Here is a 20350-nt window from a genome sequence, read left to right as displayed (position 1 = left end):
ATGCCCAGCGGATTTTAATGCTATCAGTGCTTCACCCATATTGCAACTTTTTAAAGGGTTCACATGAATAATTTATTATTCTTTGATTGTCGATATGCCTGATTCTTCAATGTGTGATCACTGATATGACTTATGCTCCAATGTGTGATCGTCGATATGCCTAATGTCGTTAGACATTCGATTGTCGATCTACGAATGTGTCGATCACGTATTGTCGATACACCAATGTGTCGATCTCCGACTGGTGACACACCAATGTGTCGATCTATGATATTTTGATCTCTGATATGATGGATGGGCAATCTCTGATATGTCAATATTTCCTCTTGCCTAAGGCTTCAAATCCCTAAACTTCAGTAAGCCATAACTTTTGAACCAAGAATCCATTTATGGAATTCAACATATCATTGGAAACTCTTCCTAAGAACTTTCCAATGAATAGGGTTAGTTATAGTCTTTGAGCCAATATTCGACCTCTAAGATGGCTCCAAAATCTCTGCCACACTTATGCTCCTTGACTCTCCATACATAGGAACTCACAACCACCATGATGATCCTCTTCATGAAGCCTGCAACTATCATGGACTTCCATATGGTCCATCACTGTAATCATCATTTTATGGCTTCTCCAATAAGCTTGCCGCTATTATGATTCTCTACTTAAAGCTTGTAGCTATCATAGGAATCTGTCTGTGCCATGAACAACCATGGGATTCCTTTTAGGCCATCACTACCAACATCCATTGTGACAATCATCCAAGCTACTCTAGTTGACATCAATGTCAACACTCATACCAACATTTAGGAAAATAAACCAATTTATTCTTGTAATTAGCAAGAAAAAACAACCATACCTTCATCAATCAGATGCATCTTTCTAATTTTTCTTCTTGGCTTCCTACATCTGACTTATTAAGCCTCCCTTGAGGCCTTGTCTTCCTTTACTAAAGAGAACCAGAGGATATACTCCCCCTAAGTAGATCATCCTCCTTCTTCCTCCATACCTTCAATGGTCGAGTCCTGGCAGAAGAATTACTCTTCAGGTTCTTCTTTGCCCATATTTGGGCTTCTTCTCGGTTGCAAACAGATTGAGGAAACTTTTTGTTCAACTCCTCTTTCTTCACCCAAATCCTCTTGAAGCATTGATGCCTTATAAAGGGGTCCATAGCATGGGTAAGAGGATCATTCTCCTTATTTCTTCCTCCTCTTTTCATCTTGCTCTTTTGACACATAGAACTGAATACAACTCTATATTTATCAACTCCATTCTTTCTCCCTATCCTAAAATCCAAAGTTGTTGCATTCAAATCCATATGTTGAGAAGCATTCTGTTTCTTCTCATTTCTGTAGCTAGCTCTCTTGTGCCCAAATTTTCCAAAATTGTAGCATTTTATTTGGCCTAAGAATGGAGCAGAGAAGTTACTCTTTTTGAAAATGTTTTTTTAAAAACTCCTTTGTGAGCCACCATGCCTTCTTCTGCCATGTGTATGCATTCTTGGGTTGCTACTACCCAACACATCTTGTTTCATTTCATGCCAAATACAGTCTATGGAATTATGTCTGAAATCATTGCAAGAAAAATAATACCCATAAAAACGATTTTGATGATAGAGGTTACCTTTTCTTTGAAGGCTTTTCCCTTGAGTATGAAAGGACCTCTGTTGGCTCTTCATGTGCCTTCCATGAAATTTTACATTACTACCATGCACTCTCTCTTGGAGCTACCTAGACCTCTTCTGCTACACTATCAGCTGCTACTTCTTAGCCTTCTATTGTTGCCTTTTCTTATTTTGTTGTTGTTGATTTCCTTACTACTATTATTTTCCAATATCCTTCCTTTCTTCGTTGTTTTTGGAAACTTGGTCTCCCTTTACATGGGAAGTTGACCTGTCAGCCATCACATTCTTGGAGTTTCATTTTTCCTTGAAACCCAAACCAACCTTGATGAGCGGGGATCCTTTCTTAACAAGAATATCATCCAAGGCCTTTTTTCTCCCCTCAAGCTTTTGATATTGAGACAACTCTATCTTTTACTTTTCTAAGTCATGTCTCAATGAGGCTACCTCATTTTTTAGTCTCCCATAGTAAGATTCCTTCTCACCCACCTGATTGGTTAACTTTCCATTCATTATGCTAGCCTCTTCTTGTTGATAATGTAGATCAACTAATGTTTTGCTGAACCTTCCATTCTAAAGCTGATAAATTTTTAGTTTCTCCTCTTGAGATTTGCCTTTCATAGGTCCTTGATCTCCTTTAGAGAAGAGATCAACTTCTTTCTAAAAAGGATCCTTTCATTTATATCATTTTCTTCACTATCAGAGGTGCTAGTTGAGTTATCACAGAGATCTAAGCCCATCTCTATGTCCATGGCATCTTCCATAGGTCTAAGGGTTATCCCTTCATCATCACTTTCAGTGATACCCTATTCTCTCCACGGGATGTACTCTCCTCTCCTTCAGAGGATCCCTTATTTTCTATTGCTACTAATATGGGTCTACCTTCATTAAAACTACTAGGTGAATGGCTCTCTCTATATTCAAGTGATTCACATGAACATCTAGATAACAAATGAACTATTTCCTTACATTTATCACAAAGTAATAGCATACCTTCTGAGGTAAGTGATCTCTCTTCTGAGACATATTCATCATCAACACAAGTGTGATGAGCAACAACTTCTCCATGTTCTCATTCATTGCTAGAGCAACAGGGCTCCTCAGCCTCTTCTTGAGCCACATGGCTATCTTCATCATGCAAACATTGCAATTTGTCCAGCACTTCCATTGTTGACTTACAATTCCTTACTTTATCAGCATATGGCTTAGACAACCCTTTCATGATGACCTCCTTGGATTTTTCATTATGCTCATTCTTTTCTCTACTCTCAATAGAGATATACATATCATCATCCCACAGCACCAAATAGGCCACTATTCTAACCTTCCAGACTTCATATTCAAAACCATGGTCTGATTCATTTAAGAATGGGACTCCTTCTGCTATTAGCCAAACTTTATTAGACATTGTTTCCCTTTGATATACCTTCTAGTAATTAAGCTATTCCTGAAGAAACTTGGCTCTGATACCAATTATTGGAAACAAATGATAATTCTGAGAGGGGGGTGAATCAATATTAAGGCTAATTTTAAACTTTGATGCATATTCACAATTCTTGTTCAAGTTTGGCATCCATCCATATAATCAGCAACAATATGTAATATGGTAGCAACATGAAATCAACATACAAGCATACACACAATGAGTATCATACACATGAGACACAAGGATTTTACCTGGAAAACCATTTAGGGAAAAAACCACCAAGATCATTATTGTTATTGATGTAAAATAAGAGAACCTACTCTATTACATCAATCTGATTTGTGAGCACCCACTCACATGAAGCACCAACTCCCTTTGTTTGTTTTCTAGAAGGCACTAGCAGGAAGCACCAAGTCCCTCTTTTTGTAGATCCCTATCCAACTTACCAAAAGCAACATGTGAAGCACCAACGTCACAGATTTTTTGCAGGCACCAACTTGTAGCTCCTTGGATTTATGCAAGCACCAACTTGCAAGAGGAACCAACCCCCAAGCCTTCTCAAGCACCCACTAGAGATGGAAGTACCAACTTCCTGTATGTAGGCTCCAAGCCACACTCAAATAGGAATTGAATGTTCTCTGTAATTTGGCAGCCACATTGCTAGCTATCAGCTCTATTCTATTCATAGCCTTTAGCCCATGGAGCACTCTCTGCACCTCTGCCTGGTCTTATCACTCTGTAGTGGCACATTAATCTGCTCAACAATAGCCACTCATCATAGTCCACTCAACTCACTATTCTCTTCTCTTCATCAGCCTACAATCAAATCTTGGCCTCTTTCTCTCCACAACACAAGGCCAGCTCTCAGCCTTCTTTCTCTACACAGGCACCTTCGACCTTCCTTGTAGCAAAGACACTTTCGACCTTTCACACAACACACAGGAAACTTCGAACTTTCTCACATAGCATAGGCACAACTCTTGGCCTTTCTCACACAACACAGGGAATTACTGCTTTTAACACAGAGCGCACATGAAACTTCTACCTTTACTCATAGTAGTGTAGCTCTTGGGGTCTCTTACCTCTATCTAGGCACTCTTGGCCTCACTCTGTATAACTAGCTCTCTCTTAGCCTTACACATCATTGCACTCACAAAGATATTTTCCCACTTATATTTCTGGCCACTATGCTTCTTTTCCCCACTTTTATCATCTAAGATCCTGGGTTATGTTCTTCTGTTGCCCCCTGATTGATGCTACCACTCTATCTTGTATTCACACTGCAAAAGTGTACTTCAACATGGCTCTACCATTCTATTTTTGCAACTGACTTGGTCTTTGTCACTGCATTAACCATGAGAATGGGCACCTGACTATTTCTCCATACTGAGAATCAATTCTCAGTCCACCTACACACACCAACTAGGCACACTCCTCTTTGTGTGCAACTCTCCAATCACTCAGGCTCCCATGCTTATTCATGGTTTTACAATACTTTGACATGGCTTCTTTGTGGACCATTGTCCTTGTTTCCTTGTCTCAAAGTTTTTTTTCTTATCTGCACTTGTTGTATTGTAGCAGGCCCATTCATCCACTTAACTCATTGACACGTGCATCCGTGCACATGAATAGCTTGTCTTACCTCAAGGAAGACTCAACACTCTTTCCTGAATATCGTGGTCCTTGCCACCTTGACCCAGCTATATTTGACATTCACCATTTATTCCAGTGACCATCTCCTCTGCGCTCATTTACTATTCAGCTACTGACTCATCCAACCTTCAATGCTCCTCTGTGTTACTATATCATAGATTTTACACTGCAGTGCAATATTGGAGTACAAATATCTTTTAAATCTATTAAGAATATGTTGTGATATTAAAATATTTTGATTGGCCTTTGGCACCTTCTTCTTAGCTCCTTATTGCATCTCCACTTATTGTAGAGGCTACAATCACCCTCCAAAATTTAGGCTCTCATGCAAATTTTGGAGCCAACCTCGGATCCTGTGATCAATTATCCTTGGTTGCTTGATTAGTAAGCTAATTATTTCAAGCTCCCATACTAGATCTTAAGAGTTGTCTGTGTTCTCATCTTCATGCAGCATGTGTCATATTTGGGCGCAGGGGATGTTTTTTTTCATGCAGAGGGGATGTTGTCTTTCTTCAAGGGAATTGTGTGCGTATGAGTGGTTGTCATCACATCGACATGTTTCACACTCACCTCATGCACTCACATCACGAAGGTTGTTCCATCAACCAAAGTATGTCTTATGTATTTTGGATGGTATATCTTGTGTCACTAAGTGTCTGTGTGCAATCATAGTCGAGTCCTATCAATGTTTTCATATGTTTCATTGATCTCGCACTTCCATTTTCCCAAGAAACCTAGCCTCCTCCAGCTTCCTAGAACTATGTACTTTGTTTCTACAACCATCAAGCTTCCTCCCTTGCCTGCTGAAACCCCTCAGTGCACAGAGACACCGACCTCCCTTACTTGTTGAAACCCCGAACGCTCAAAGGTCCCAGCCAGCAGTGCTCTCCAGAAATGTGCAGAGGAGTCTAGGTGAACTCCACTCAGAAATTGCATAGAGGTGTCCTCTTGAGACCCTTGTCTCGCAGTAGTGCCACGAGCCTCAAAACGATGTAGTGTTTTCCAAGTTGTCTTGTCGATCTTGCATGAAGAAATAATGCAAACGAGCCTCCTTGGGCCTCATTCCAGCAACAGCCACTATCAATTGAAATTGCATGGATCTACCTCCCAATGACTACAGGAAAAGGTGACATGTTGAAATTACTTCCAAGGAGTTGAGGAGAAGGACCAAGGAACCGAGTAATGGAAATTATCATGATCGCATGCAAACTCCACTAGATGCATGATGAACTTGAGGGTAAGTATGGTAAGTATGGAACAACTTTTGAAGTACACTTCTTAGTTGAGTTTGCAGGACTTCTTGTTATTTTCATATCACCCTATCCTCAGTAACATGTGTGTGCGCAAACATGAAAAGTCATATTATGTGTTTCTTCTACATGTCTTGCTTTTTTTTCACTTGTTCGACCAACTGTCGTCTTCCGCATGTTGATTGCTATGTCATGCTTGCAACCTCATTCAAGTGATGTTGAAGGTTGTGTTTGAGTTGTGTTCACTATGTAAACATCTATCACACTCACACATGACATTTTATGCAATGTCGGGAAAGCGTCATTGCGGTTGTTTAATGATCTATCATAAGTGTCGCACTTGTCGCTCGCACTGTCAGTCAGTCACACTGAGTATATGTTGTCTTGATGGTTTGAGGTTTCTTGTCATCGAGTCATGTTGAGTGTGTTTTCACAAGGTCGTGTATGCAAAAATTCAGTCACCCACACACTTAGTCATTTTGCTAAAATTCTGACGACCGGATCACCCTCCAACCATCAGACCTTCACTGCGCTCTATTACAGAATTTCAACCCTCAGTGAACATGTAATGCTACCCAGAATTGTACAGAGCTTGGGGATGTCTCCCAGGGAGCCTATATTGCACAATCCTGAAATCAATCAGACCGACTGTCATCCAGAAAAACGCAGAAGTTCCTCAACAAGCCATCTCAATCTGCATTGCTCGCAAGCAAATCAAACAACCCTCCTGCTAGTCAACTGGAGAATTTTACCAGGTAGTGACCGCGAGACTCACTCCCCTCAAAAAATGCATAGAAACTACAAAACTCTTGCACTTCACTGACTAAGGAAATTGCACAGACAGGTTGAACAGACACCTGGTGCATGTCCCTGTTTCCCTCCAGAAATTACACAGTCTTTCCAGCCAGCCACCCAGACATTCGGTCAGCTACTCACCCATAAAATTGTGTAGATTTCATGAGAAAGCCCCTAAGCTTCCTAGCATCCCGCTCAGCTAAAACATTGTGCAGAAGTGTTCAACAGGTTAGCCTCCTAGCAATTGCATAGTTTTTTCTCCAATGATCCCACAGCTCGTTGCCAACTCGCTCCAAGAATTGTGCAATTTTTTCTACCAAGCCATCTCGCAGCCCACTACCAGCTCCCTCCAGGAATTGCATAGTTTTTTTGCCAAGCCTCATGCAGCTCATGCCCAACTCCCTCTATAAATTGTGTAATTTTCACTACCAAGTCCCTTTGTTGTCCGAACCACTTTCCCTCTAGAAATTATGTGGATATGCCCTCCAGCTGAGCTAGATCCCATGGAAAATCATTGATGATGTGGATTTTCCATCTTAGTCTCCCAGTGACCTCTACGAAATTTCCACCAGCGTTGCCTAGAGCTCGCATCATAGCTTGAAACTTGCCCCGCATAGTTTTGTAGCCTTGTTCTCCCTCCCATTCTCCTGCATTCGAAAGCGAACGATCATGCATCATGGTAGACTAGGAGGTTTACGGATTTGACGTCATCTTATCATGAGGTATTGCATATATAGGTACATGAATAGATGTGACACGACAACGGATGGGATGAAAACAGAGAGTACATGCAAAGGGATGTGTTCATGAACGGACAAACATGCAAGGATGTGTTCACGAATGGACGAACATGCGAGGATGTCTTCGCGAACGGACAATCGAATGAATGATGCATGCGAGGAGAAATTTTTGTGAACAGACGAACATATGAGGAGACGTTTTCATGAACAGACGAACACGTCAAGCATGCCAAAGCACAAGCAAAGGAGCAATGTGAACATGTAATATCAAGCGAACATCATAACCATCAAGGACTCCACACACCTTTCCATGCGGAGAAGAACGTGTGATACACCAAGAGGACATCCATTACTCAGCGATACTATAGCTCGACATGCACACCACCAGCAACATGAACATACGAGCACTGTCATGTCGATTCATGTCATGAGTCGTGTCGGCCACATCACAATTGTGGGCCATATGGTTGTAAATCAATGTAATGAAATATGGATGCCCAAGAGACCCACTTGTAATCTGAAGAGTCATGTAAAGTTGAAAAGTCATGACAGTCAAATAGTTATGAGGGAACTCGAACAATCACAAGGGCCAATTTTACCCTTGGCTATAAATAGCCCTCATTTGTAGATGTAAAGGAAGTTTTCACCTTTGCTCCTCCCACATAGCCTTGAGAGTCTATAATCTTTTCTTTAAGGAGCGAGCAATGGCTCCAATGCCCCTCCATAAAGGTAAATGATGTAATGGTGTACCGATGTGTCTTGGAACTTTCACTTAATTTAGAATCCTGCTAACAATCCAACACGTTTTCACACATGTGTTGTAACTGTTTGTAAGATTAATCTTGAGCACTTGTAATACATGTTGCTTTAACCTGTGTTAAACAATTGAACTCATTCATCTATTCTAATACATATATTTATGAAAATGCGTTGTATAAGTTGTTAACGTTGTCCTGCCTATGTTGGTTACCTTCCCAGACATCAGACAAAACCTTTCACATAAGCTTGTTATAACGATTGTCAAACTCATGCAGACCATCCTCCTGGGTGTCGTACATACTATCATCCCTTGTGTGGTGTGACTTCCGCATCCATGTGGATTTCTCCTTCGGAAGTTGTGCATGTCATGTTGTGTTGTGTGTCTCTGACAGAGTTGGGTCTTCATCCCTTTTGACTCCAGACTCACCTCCATCCTCTCCCTCTGCGGTGAAAGAACCTTGACACATGTAACACTACCACTCACCAAGCACGTGAACCTCGTTGTTTAAAGACGAAGCGGACCACTCTCACGTGCTGACCACTCTCACGTCACAAAGTGGAAACCCCACAAGCTGTCAAGGCACTTCATCCTGAGCTCATGGCTATGTCAAGCCCTCGCTGTCCTAAGGTTAGTTCCACCTCTCATCAGAAAATTTGGGAAACACTCAAGGATCCTCATCACTCTCTGCTCTACATTAAAGATCAACCAAACACCTATATTTCGCTTCCTCCACTCAAATCCAATGATCCCATCGCTCAAGCTTTGGAGGAATATTACACAGCAAGTGCACTTGCAAAAAATAAGCTATTGGTCTTTCTTAAGGTTTCTCATTTGTCACAACACAAAGAGTGTTCACGTTTATCATTTGCACGCAGTGTGTCATAGGACCATGTTAAGTTCGCAGAATGTTTGTCTTGTCCATTCACTCTTTTATTTTTTGTGGATGTTTTAGAACTTAGAGCGTGTTGGTTTTCATTGTTGTATATTTTATGTTTGTTAGTTCAATTGATTGTGCTTCTCGTGAACCATGCCTTCACCAACATGGGCCAGCCAATGTGCCAGTGGCTGCATTGGAAATATCACTTCACGTAAGTAGGCCCATGAATTTTTTATCATAGGAGTAGGAGTAGTGTTTTATTCTTTTTGTTTCTTTTCTTTGCATTCTAGTTTGCATGATTGCTTGCTTGCTTACTTTATTTGGTTTGCTTGCTTGCTTGCTTTGATTACTTGTTTTACTTTCACTTTACTTTTTCTTTTGCTTTTTTCTTTCTTTGCTTGCTTATACTCGTAGGTTAGCCTCTCATGAAATTGTGTTTGGATCTCGAGACAGGTACAACCAATCTAAGAGGACTTGTATAGTTATCAACATTTGGTTATCTGTTTTCCTCTCTCTTTATGAAGAACCTATTGTCTTCATTTGATGATGCCTTGATGGAAAATACATTCTGTTCAGAGTGAGTCTAGGTGAAAACATAATGCTTATGCTCAAACTAGCACAACCTACTCTAGCTGGTCGTTTTTGGTTAACCCTTGTCAGCTCAGTCAGGTGTTGAGCCCTAGAAAAGGTATGTAATTACCACTCACTTTGTCATCTTTTCCTTGAATTCATAACTCCTTTACATTATGAAATAGGTATATGGCAAAATATTATGATAGAATCTAGAAGAATTGTATGCAACGTAAAATGACTAATAATTACCCTTTTCCCATGCAGAAAAAGGAGAAAACGGAAGATTGTCGTTCTAAAGGAAAAGACAAGACACGGTTAATTGTTGTCCCTTTGACAGGGAACCGTATCCAAACAAGGCAATCTAAACTGGAGTGTATAAGCCAGGAAAAGGAAGAGGAGGTACCAAATCGGCATAAAAGAACAAGAATATAACCGAGAATTAACAGTATGGCAAATCCCTCAGGATCCTTTGATCCTGAGGGATCGCTACCTTAACAGTTCACTGTATCATTGATATCTCTACTCGACTACTATAAGAGGAGGAAGAAATGATAGCCCAAGGGAAGGAACTATTGTGTTTTTTATGAAATTTACTGTTGTAATTGAAACTTTGATCATCGACTCTCTTTAAGAGTGATTATTGTAACTCTGTTTTGATGTGTAATATATAAAATTTGGTTGTTGTTCTATATTTGATTCTGGAGTAATCTTAAGAAGTGTGTCCCTGGAGGCTAAGGGCCTGGCCTTGGTGGAACACTTGCTCCTGTACCATTATTTCCAATTCATGTGTGGTTTGATTTCTTTTACCCAATCTGTTCAGTAATCTGATGTTCCATAGTAATTTACATATCGGTTCTGTTATATTTCATTCCTACTTGGATAAGTAATGTTATTCTCTATAACAGGAATGTTATGGTATTCATCCTAACTGTATATCGCATCATTGTTCCTTTAACAATTGATATTACCATATAACATTGTTGTTCCTTACAGATTACCATTGATGTTAAATCACAGAGTAAAAGTGTTGTATATTCATAAATCGGTATTACTATATTTATCTATGGTTTACTATTAAATGTGATTGTTGTTCATTTGGGATTGTTATTCCATCGTGATCGCAATTGCTGTTTCTTTATAACTGTGATTCATACTTTTTATATCGGAGCTCAGATTGCTATTCCTTTTAATATATGAGTGTTGTGTATAATATTCGATTGGGTTTTGTTGTGTATTTACATTTTGTTGAAGTTGTTGTTCAATATTTCATTCCCATTAGTTTGTTTTCCTATTTCTAGTTGTTGTTTAGATCATTTATTAAAGATTGTTACTCAATTCCTGTAGGATACAGTTACTGCTTCATTCATTCCTATAGGTTAAGGTTTTGTTGTTCAATAGATTAGGGTTGTTCCATTTCTTGTCAGTTGAATTATCATTTCTTTGGTGTGCAGGACGATCTAAAACTATAGTGAACATTGACATATGTTGTCCAGTTCCCAGATTGATGATATTTTCCTTAAATTCTTTTTGATTGTATCAGTTTACAAAGGGAAGAGTTACTATTATTGTACCCTTGACTGATAAATTTCTGTAGTTTTCTGAGTGCATGATTTGAGTTTTAAGTTTCTTTCTAAAAGCAGATTTTATTCCAAGCATCTGTTTATTCTTATATTTCAAGCACTATACTACTAGCATTACTCTGACAAATGACTGCCTCAGACTGAGTACACTCTTTGAAATAACAAATCGTTCCTGGATTGACAATTAATGTAGGGTAAATAGAGGTGAAAAAGACCCTTTTCAATGCTTGACATTTTGGCGTCGTTGTCGGGGAAGAGTGTAGCATTTTGTTTCTTTTCCAGAGTAGTGTAAGTACCTACTAGGAGAGAATTGGGTTTTAAAAACGAAAGGTAAGAACCTGCGTATGAAGCATGTAACAACCCTGCTCCTTTGCTCGCTTCCCTGCATATTTGTTGTTGTTTTGGGTAGAAATCAATATTTGATTTGTGTGCATGAATAAGTAGAAAAAGCTTGAAAAGAACCCCAAACCACTACCCAAGCCTCATAAAGCTAAGGGGCCTATGACCCTTGGCCGTGTTAGCAACTAAATCTGACTTAGGCTGAAGGAAGGCAAAATTCGGGGTAACCACAAAGCACACTCAGTCTGGTAGCTAGACCTACTAGAACAGGAGAGGGCTCTCTCCGAGTCATGCTCAGCGAATAAGTAAACAGAATGGTCTAAGATGACTAAAAGTGAAATATTGATCTTAGGCTAGTAAGTAAATATGGATACAAGAAGCAATTTTTTATGGATGATTGAGTTTCTGGGATGGTATGGGACCAACGGACAACAATGAGTAGAGAATTTAATACAAAGGCACAGATTATTTCGTGAGGTAAGATAGGCGGAAAGTCTAGAAATTTAGTTTGAAATAACGCGGAATGGAGGAATTGCTTAGGAGGGTGAAAAGGGCATAAGTACATGAATCCTTTTCAACAGAAGAAGAACACTGAACATGAAATTTTCCCACAGGCAGAGCAATAAAAATGAATTCTACCTTATCTAACTTAGAAAATTTCACTGGAAATGAATATGAAATGAACTGTGAAACATTACGAAATACATATGAAACATAAGAGACACATTTGCTACACTCACAACCACATGAATCTCATGAAACAGAGTCGCTGCCTTTCATTAATCCTCTGTCAAAATATACAATGAAGAACTGAGTTTCTCTCCCACAGTCTCCCAGAAATTACAAGCCAACCAACCTTTTGCAAATAGTTTGCATACAATATATAGAATGTGCCATGAAGAGATAGAACGACCAAGGGTTGGGGAGTTACTCGAATGATTACAAAATGGAGGTGGAAAGCCAACCATTAGCTACAGGTGCAGTGTTACAAACATGACAAATGGCTTGGGTGACTGTTTGCCTTCCTTTGCCACTTGGATAGAAGCCAATGTGGAGTGAAAATACTTTAAATGCCACCTTAGGTGCCAAAAAAGTGAAATGTAGATGAATGGGCCCACTTGGAAAAGTCTCGAATCGAAATTTCGCGAAACGGAGGCGAAATTTTCTTTTTCCCTATACGCGCTGTGCCACTTTGGAGCCTGTTTTTAGGCACTTTCAGGAATCCAAAATGTACGCAAGTGTGCTTTTTGGAAATCCTAGCCTGTCTACTTTCCCAACCAAGTGGAATTTCTGAATTTGGTTCTCATTTACGCCTCCAAATCTTCATTCTCCCAAGACTGCTTCCTGTGTGTCAAAATAGGGGCAGAGAGGTCATTTTTTGAGTGTTTTTGACCTCCTGGAGACTCAAATCATGCCCAAATTTCTTGTCCAAGCAGAAGTAGTCGTGATTTTTCATGCTAAATCCAAAAATTCAAACCATTCATGATTTGGAGCTCCCAATCCTAATCGCCGCACCACATGGAGAAAAAACCTGTGTTGTGACCAAAAATTTACCATGTGACCAAAATTGCCCCAAATTTCTTGAAATTTGGGTTGGAGGTTCTCTATGAAGTGCTATGTTGGGCCAAAGAGGCTTTGACCAATATCTGAAGTCGATCGAGCTCCCTTTTCCTCTTTTTCCTCTTGATTGCTTTCCTTAATTTAGCCTTCAAATTCCTAATTCGAGCCTTGCATACTTTGTTTCGCACCATGTAGTGGAAAGCCATGTGTCTCAGCAGTGCATGGTCCTTGTCAGCCTTGTCCAAAAACCTCTCCAAGTGCATGTTAACTCTATCGAGGTTGGCCTCCCGATCCTCATTAATCTCTTGCTCCAATGACGTGAGCTCAACTCTTCTCCTTTGTGCAGCTTGGCGATGCTCACGAATGTTTTGTAGCTCCATGATCGCTTGCTGATCCTCCAGCTGTTTGTTCCTCTGCTCCAGATATTTCATGTTCCACTTATCCCTCTCCAAGTCAAGGGATAAGGCTTCGATCTCTAATTGCTGCTCCTGGATGATCTCTTTGAGTTGTGCACTTGTTGGTTCTGTATCTGTATCATCATCATGAAGGAGAACGAATTCGGTCTCTCGTTCACCTGATGGCTCACCTGAAGGCCCCTCATCATGCATTGGCTCCTTACCTCTGTCCTGTACCTGTAGTGCTGATGTCGGAAGTGAGGCCCCTTCCACCCCGGGTGGAGATAACACTCGCTTTGCTGCTGCAAACAAATGCCTACTGCCTCTCTGATAGGTGATGAATACTGGCATAGTAGTGGTCTCATGGCACTCATACTGATGAGAAGGACCACCTATCTCATGTTCAACCTTTGACTCTACCTGTAAAGTGCTAAAGAGGTCATGGGAGATGAATTCATCCCAAGTAATTCCCTGCAATCTCAACTGATGATCCACCAAAATCTTAATAAGAGAAAAGTGATAAACACTGTTAAGTTGCTGCTGAGGGGTCTTGTGTTGCATGAAGGTGTTCATCCTCTCTATGTTCCCGCAAATGAAAAATGGGATGTTCATCATCCGTACCCTGGTAAAGTACATGAGCAACCTAATGCGATAGGCATATAGACGAGAGAACCTCCCCTCACAACTGAAGTACTTCAAGATCAACTTCATTAGTGGAGCATATTCATCTTTCAAATATATGAATGGAAAGACTCTTGTGAGATGCCTCAAGAAACTAGCCTTAATGTAAGGCTCATAATGCTGTCGATCAAACTTCTATTTCTTGTGCCATGGTTCTCCAACATTCGGTATACCGGATGCTAATGAGACAGTTTTGGGTGTGAGTGTGAAGGTGACCCCAGCCAAGCTAGAGTGATCCCCATGTAGGTGAAGCACAAAAAGATGGGCCAACTCATGATGAACTCAAACATTAGCCACTCTTTCACAAAACTCAAAACATGATAGGTGCTGGAAGCATGACATGGCAAGAGGGCAGGCCTGCAATTCAGTGAGGGTAGTGGGCTCATCCCTAACATGTCTGCCACTCTTGTGATGTCTCCTGGGAGCCTGCTCTTCCGAGGATGAGTCACTTTGTGTCTCCATCTCATGCTCTGATGAATGTTGTGATGCCATGACTGCTGTGTGTATTGTATTTAGGTTGCCCTTTTATGGTGGTGTGAAGTTGGGTGCGTTTTTGATATCTTTCAATTTGATGGGCTTCACAAGAAATTTGAGGTGATTTGGCATAGTTTTGGCCCTTTGTGGGTGTACGCCGCGCGCAAAACCCAGTGCGCCGCACCCTGGGTGTGCATTGCGCCCATTGAAAAAATACACTGAGGGGTGGATCTGTGTGTGCCGCGCCCTCTGTGTGCACCGCGCCCCTGTGTATATGCGCCGCGCCCTAAAAACTGCTTCCAACCTTGCTCCAAACACGCACGATGCACACTTAAACGCTTTGCAATGTTTCCCTATGCACTTGATTTGCACAATGACTTTGATTTTGATGGAAACTTGTATATAAATACTTGGAAGTCATGGGTTAAATTTTTGCTTCTTCAAAAACCCATTTTTCTAATGTTATGTTTTCATACTTTCCGTTGAGTTAAAGCAACACTGATTTTCACTTTTCCTTTGAAATTTTAGCTCAAACGATGAAATTTTAGGCACTCTTTGCAGGGATTGCATGGCAGGACATTTGGCCATGGAAACTATGCCTGCATCTGAGGAAATCAACTGACGACTTTTTTTGAAAATTTTATCACCAATGATACTGTTTGGCCTTTCTTCAAAATAGAGTTTTGAAGAACAGTCGAAGTTTATCAATATGACGATGAAACTCTCTGAATCATTACTTTGTAAGGGCCTCACTCTGGCCTGCATGGCTTTACTGGACATATTTAAAGACCAAACTGATTAATCCCTAGACTTAATGATCGAAAATGACTTTTGTCCATTAAAGGACCAAACCTTGACTGTCATGGACTTTGGTAATCATTGACAAAAGAGCTAAGCCAGCAGGAGCTAGACATGAGGGGAAATGACTAGCATGACATTTTCCGTCATATTATGTCATGCCCCTAGTGGAATGCAACTGAGTGAATGGAGTGGGACTCCTAATAATGAAATGCATAAAGAGTTTTGATCTCTGACAGAGGACTGACCAGACCGAATGTAACATGCCGATCGAACTTTATAGAAGAAATCCTTAAAAACACAAAATATCAGCCTTCAGTAGGACCTAGAAAATTTGCTTCTAGACAACGTACTAGTTCCCTTCAGGCCATAGGATCACGATCTGTAGCCTTTGATGAGGTGCATAGTCAAACCGAGGAGCAAGATTTTCAAGAAATTGAGAATTCTAGCCCAAAATCATTGCAAGAAGGGAACCTTAGCAACTTCTATGAAGGAAGAGGAGAAATAGGGGAAATTGAAGAACTAAGATCTCCTCTTGAAATAATTCAGCCATTAAGCAGCCAACATAAGGGAAGTGCTGCAAAAATGATTCATAACGAAGTTGAAGAACCTCAAGAATCAAAATCCCCCCAGACATTAGGGACTCTCATCATCCCAGACAAAGGAAGTGTTGTTAAGGCCATTACTGTTAAAGCCATCCCCCCTCTGTCTAGCCAACCTAGGAACATCCTCCTAGAAATTCTGGAAGATTATTGGCACATATTTGACCAAATGGCCCAGAACCAGCCAAACACCAAAACTTCCACACTACAATATCCCATTGTAGATATTGCAGCTAATGCACCAATGAAAGCAATTCCTCTCCAACATATCCCTACATTTCATGGTCTAACATCGGAAGATCCAGATGCATTTTTGTTTGAATTCGATGTGCTATGCAGAGGATATGACTATACACCAATCCCCAAAAGCTGATATTATTTCTTTCTACATTAAAAGGAGCCACTTTATGATGGTTTATGGGGTTGGGTGGAGGTGTTATAAATAACTAGGAACAAATGAAAGATGCTTTCCTAAAGAAATATCAAGATTATTGTAGATCTACAGAGTTAAAAGATGAAATATTTCATATGGTAGCTAGACCTAATGAAACACTAGAAGAATATGTTGAACATTTTCAGTATAATCTTCAAAGATCTCCTTATGCATCATTACCCTTACGTGATAATGTATCAGAAACAATATTAATTAAAGGCTTGAAGGACCAATGGATCGAAAAATTGAATATTATGGGAAAAGGAGACATTTATCAAGAGGATTTTGCTAACATCATTGATTTATGTATCAGGAGCTTACGAGGAAGCACAAGGCTAAAACCAGCAGAACATGATAGGTTTACAAGGGACAACAAGATCTTTGGAGAAGGAGTAACTCATGCAGAAATCAGAAATTTATTAGAAAAATTCAAAACTGATATATTGGGAACTCTGACAACGTAGCTCGATATTATGCAAGCTAAGCAGAAACAAGCAAAGGCAGAGAAAAATCTGGCGATCTTCTGTCCCAGATGTAGAAAGAAACACAGCCACAAAGAGTGCCCATTAGATGCAGTTCAAGCTTGCGCCATTTGTACGAAAGACCACTCTATAGAAAGTTGTCCCTCACTTCTTGGTTTGAAAGCAGTATACAAAGAAGCGAAAGAATAACGAGAACTAGTGTACCTACTTAATCAGCACCGTCAATGGAAACCACGACAATCAGGTATGTTCCTTAATCCAGCTTCCTCTTTTCAGCCTCCACAATATCATGCTCAACAATATAATACAATGTGACAAAATCAACCTCCTTTCTCAAACTGGCCACAACAACCATTTCCTTCATCCTCACCATGGCTAAATCAAACAAGCCAATCTAATTGGCCAAATTTTCCATATGCCCCACCATATTGGCAAAACAATGCATATCCAGTACAATGGTCCCCTCCTACTTCATAGAGTCAAGCCTGGCAAACAAACTGGAAAAGACCGATGAATCAGCCAGTAGGAACCATTCCGCTCCCTCAACCTTCACTGCCAGCGTTGCAACAAAATCCCCAGTCTAGCTTAAGACCGCAACTCCTAGCCCAACCCTAATCCAAATAATAAACCAATTAAATCTATTCAAATAATTGAAACACCAGAAATAGAAACCAATCTAAGGGAATGCAATGACTTTCAATTAAGATCTAGGTGCATTATAGAAACCAAGAGAGATAAAAAAAGTTCAAATTGAAAATCAGTTACCTATAGAACAACCGTTACAAGACAAAGATGTGGCTACAAAACAAACTCATGATCAAATAACCACATCTTCTCCTCCATTCCTAGAACAATTAATTATACCTCAACCTTTAGAACATCCTGATTTTGACATTCTGGGAGAACTTGAAAACCTGTAAATAAAAATCCCACTCCTCCAAGCTATTCAAGACATCCCAATATATGCAAAGACTATCAAAGAGATATGTATAAAAAAACCAAGGAGGAGAATAACAAATAACCCAACAGTCCAGGTAGTTGGCACCTTAACTAACCTATTATCAGGAAAAGAAACACCATCAAGTATGAAGACCCAGGAAATCCAATAGTAACAATAGAAATTAATGGACAAACCTTTTCAAATGCCTTAGTCAATTTAGGGGCTGCAATCAATATCTTAACAACTACCACTTCTCGAAAACTGGGCATTACATCAGTAGAACCAACCTCCACTTTATTAGAACTAGTTGACCGATTAGTGGTTAGGCCGGAAGGTACACTACATGATGTCATGGTATTTGTTGATTCCTGGGAATATCCTGCCGACTTTCTGATAATAAACCCTAAAAACCGACTTGATGGACACCTATTAATTTTAGGCAGACCTTGGCTTACAACCGCTGATGCTTACATTGGCTGCCGACAAGGCAGTATGACCATAACTAGAGGGCCTAATATCAAAAATCTAGCCTTATATCCTCTAGCCTAGCCAAGTGTCACGACAATAAAAACTAACAAACATCCTATATCATACCTTAACGAAAATATTAGATCCCCCTTAACTATAGAAGATGCCCTTGATTTCAAAGATCAAACAGAAGATGATATTATTAACAATTTTATTAACCAACCTAAATCTAGATCTCATATACAATGTCACATGATAGAGGCAGCATTTGATAATGAATTGGAAGAAGATCCTCTCAAAGAAACTCATGACCATAAAATACCTACTACCTCTGTTTCAAATAGTAAAACTGTAGAGATTGAGCCAGGAAAAACTTTAAACATTAATAGTAACCTGACTCTTGAACAAGAACAGAAATTGATCCAGCTACTGAAAAAATATAAGGAAGCATTTGCATGGGATTATCTGGATATGAAGGGAATCAATCCCCACTTATGTACACACCACATTTATATAGAAAAAGAGGCAACACCTATTCACCAACCCGAAAGAAGACTTAACCCTCATCTAAAAGACATTGTGAAAATTGAACTACAAAAACTCTTAGATGCAAACTTTATCTATCCCATCTCCGATACCAAATGGGTCTCTCCGCTTGTGGTGGTACTGAAAAAGAATGGAAAGTGGAGGATTTTTGTAGATTACAGAGAATTAAATAAAGCAACCCAAAAAGACCACTTTCCCCATACATTTATTGACCAGGTATTAGATACATTAGCAGGAAAGAAATTCTTTTCTTTCCTAGATGGCTTCAGTGGATACAATCAAATTCAGATTGCCCCTGAAGACCAAGACAAAACTACTTTTACCTGTCCTTGGGGAACGTTTGCTTACAGAGTCCTACCTTTTGGTCTATGCAATTCACTCGCCACATTTCAAAAGGCTATCCTTAGTATCTTTTCAGATTTAATAAATCAAGGGCTTGAAGTATATATGGATGATTTCACACCATACAGAGATGATTTCGACCCAGCACTAGAGACACTGAAAAAGGTGCTCCAATTATGTATAGCTACCAGACTCTGCCTAAGCCATGAAAAACGTGATGACTGAAGGCCTCATCCTAGGCCACTATATTTCAACAACTGGGATACAGGTAGATCCGACCAAAATTCAAATAATCTTCTTAATACCCACTCCCACCACGCAGACAGAGGTACACAGTTTCCTTGGATTTTCTAGTTATTATAGAATATTTATAGAGCATTTTTCTCACATTTCTGCACCTCTATACGCACTAACGCTGATTTTGTATGGACAGAAAAATGTGACCGTGCTTTTGAGGAATTGAAAAAACTTGTGTCAACAACACCCGTACTCAGAGGTCCAAATTGGGACCTGCCATTTCAAATTTCATCAAATGCGTCAGACACATCTATTGGAGCAGTCCTTGGGCAAGAAGAAGACAAAAAAACCATATGCGATTTACTATATTAGCAAGAAATTATCTCTTACTGAGTTGAACTATACTGTTACTGAAAAAGATTCTTAGCTGTAATACATGCTATAAATAAATTTAGGCACTACATCACTGGACATCCTGTTGTTTTATACATAGATCACTCTGCCATAAAATATTTAGCGAATAAACCAATCACAAATGGTAGAGTAACAAGATGGTTGATTTTATTACAGGAATTTGATATCACAATAAAAGCCCAACCTGGAAAAGAAAACCTTGTAGCTGACTTTCTCTCACGAATGCCAAAACTAGTGGACGTAGCAGTAGTCGAGGATCAGTTTCCAGATGAATATTTGTTCGATGTTACCGTCAAAACACCCTGGTATGCTGATGTTGCAAATTATCTAGCAGTAGGAAAATTACCAAAACATCTAACTCCCAATGAA

The sequence above is a fragment of the Pinus tabuliformis genome, chromosome 6 (genome assembly GCF_031772625.1).
Source record: "Pinus tabuliformis cultivar Carrire ecotype Pingquan chromosome 6, CPIR1, whole genome shotgun sequence".
NCBI lineage: Eukaryota > Viridiplantae > Streptophyta > Pinopsida > Pinales > Pinaceae > Pinus > Pinus tabuliformis.
The sequence above is the reverse complement of the archived record's forward strand: the minus strand, read 5'-3'. Positions refer to the sequence as shown.